The following is a 2500-nucleotide window of genomic DNA, read 5'->3' as shown; positions in this document are numbered from 1 at the left end:
ATATATATATATATATATATATATATATATATATATATATATATATATATATATATATATATATATATATATATATAGCTTTTTTTTTTTTTTTTTTTTTTTTTCACTCCTCCAATTTTGGGTATGTTTTACTAAATATATTATATAATCCAACGTTTGTGCAGAATAGTAGATTGAAACGCAATTTATATGTATGAAAAATGTGTAATTTGAAGCGATAACTATTTAGTATAATTCTAAAGCCATTTGAAATAAAGCAAAGTTACTTTCGCCTAGCGTGCCATCCGTGCTAGGCTTCATACTCTAGTTCTTGACAAATTAAAGACGGGGTTAGATTTGGTTGCCCAGTCCTAGGCACGGGCACTAGTGCCACCTGCGCGGCCCCCCCCCATATGAGTTTTATTCCAGAGCGATGCGACGTTTTGCGCTCACTTTCATTCACTCATTTTGACATTAGAACAATGTTTGCGCTCGTATTTTTTGTGTTTTACTGTATAGTGAGACTTTTATGTACCATCTGACAGGCTTTATCAATGTAGTAGATTTTTATTTTTTATAAGGTACATATCAACCCATTATGTTCTTTATACTCAGTGTGCTAAAAGTATTGCAGTTTTATAGAAGGAGAAAAAGCAACTTTATAATTTTTGTATTCGTATACTCTCGTAAACGCATACGAAAGAAATAACCATCCCCAATGAAGATAATATGACTGCGAGGGCTAGAGCATCAAGCAGCCCTACTGGCACTGGGCATGGTCTGGGTCACCTTCCTCTTCTCTTTCTGCCTGCACATCCTTCATCGCGGTACCTTAGAACACGATTTAGCATCTTGTTGTGTGTCATCGCTCGCTGAAGATAGTGCTTGCTAGAGACCTTGGGTTGGTGCCATTCAAGGCTTCCTTTCCTAGGAGAGACTGGTGCTGTCTTTGTGATTTTGAACTGAACCTAGTTTGGGGAATATTACGGCATTTACATTAATGATGATTACAAATGGCATCACCAGATACTAAGTACAGTTATTACTCCTAATACCATAAAGAAACGACGATCTGCCCTCCCCCCCAACGCCAAATATGTCATGACTTTTGTCATGTACTTCATGGCAGGTATCATCATGTACGTCGTAACCTATCAATATAGGGAGACGGGGACTGACTTGCTCATAACACCGCTAATTAAATTTCTCCTCATTAAACCTTGACTGGTGCAGACTTACCCCGTCTGCATATGACACCTATTCAATATACTGTCTAGGTTACTAGAGAGAGAGAGAGAGAGCGAGAGAGAGAGAGAGAGAGAGAGAGAGAGAGAGAGAGAGAGAGAGAGAGAGAGAGAGAGAGAGAGAGAGAAAGGCACTGGTATTGTATATCATGTGACCCGATAGAGAGAGAGAGGGGAGGGCGAGGAGAGAATGATGAGAGGGAGTTGAGATAAGGAGATAAAAAAGAGAGGGGTAGTACATATGAGAGGGAGAGAAAGAGAGAGAGAGAAAGAAAGAGAGATAGGGAGAGGGAGAGAGATAGGGAAAGGGAGAGAGATAGGGAGAGGGAGAGAGATAGGGAGAGGGAGAGAGATAGGGAGAGGGAGAGAGATAGGGAGAGGGAGAGAGATAGGGAGAGTGAGAGAGATAGGGAGAGTGAGAGAGATAGGGAGAGTGAGAGAGATAGGGAGAGTGAGAGAGATAGGGAGAGTGAGAGATAGGGAGAGTGAGAGAGAGAGAGAGAGAGAGAGAGAGAGAGAGAGAGAGAGAGGGAGAGGGAGAGGGAGAGGGTGAGAGAGAGAGAGAGAGAGAGAGAGAGAGAGAGAGAGAGAGAGAGAGAGAGAGAGAGAGAGAGAGAGAGAGAGAGAGAGAGAGAGAGAGAGAAAGGGGAAAAAATGGATAACTTAAAAAATGAAGTAGCTGTCCAACCGCTAACACCCACAGCTGTCAAATTCAATGCCGAAAGCAACCCTGTTTGTATTCGCGATCAATGGATTGTACATGTTTGAAGTTTTGATTTGTGATCAGCCGAGAAACGAGATTTTGCTTTTGTTTCGTTAGATTTCGTTAGGCATTACGCTGCTCAGATCACAGATTTGTATAACTTATACAAGATCAAATGCCTTAGATGGTTAACGAATAACATGAAATTCGTAACGCTTCAATATGTTATTTTTAAGTGTATGAATAGAAAATCAGTTGAAATGTTAACACTCTTCTATTTTTTAGATGCATTTTTTTCTCATCATCATCTGCTTTTCCATCGTATTATCAAACGTGCCTCTCTCATCATCCATTTTGATCTCTCATCTCTCATCCCATCTCTTTCTCAAATTCTAACGTCAACCTCTTTCTCATCTCATAATCACTCTCATCTTTTCTTCCTCATCTCCCTTTCTCTCTCATCGCCATTCTTGCCATTTCTTCCTCATATTCCCTGCTCCCCCCTCTATCTCTCTCTCTCTCTCTCTCTCTCTCTCTCTCTCTCTCTCTCTCTCTCTCTCTCTCTCTCTCTCTC

General features: G+C 40.6%; 1 protein-coding gene across 1 annotated transcript in view; it reads left to right on the top strand.

Annotated features, from left to right (window-relative positions):
• LOC122261691 (cryptochrome-1) overlaps nucleotides 1-2500 on the top strand; it is a 57833-nt gene that overhangs the window by 19435 nt on the left and 35898 nt on the right. The window lies entirely within an intron of this gene.

Source organism: Penaeus japonicus, unplaced genomic scaffold (assembly GCF_977035675.1).
Source record: "Penaeus japonicus unplaced genomic scaffold, GWHDUDI00000001_assembly GWHDUDI00000030, whole genome shotgun sequence".
NCBI lineage: Eukaryota > Metazoa > Arthropoda > Malacostraca > Decapoda > Penaeidae > Penaeus > Penaeus japonicus.
This window is presented reverse-complemented; position numbering and strand designations above follow the sequence as displayed.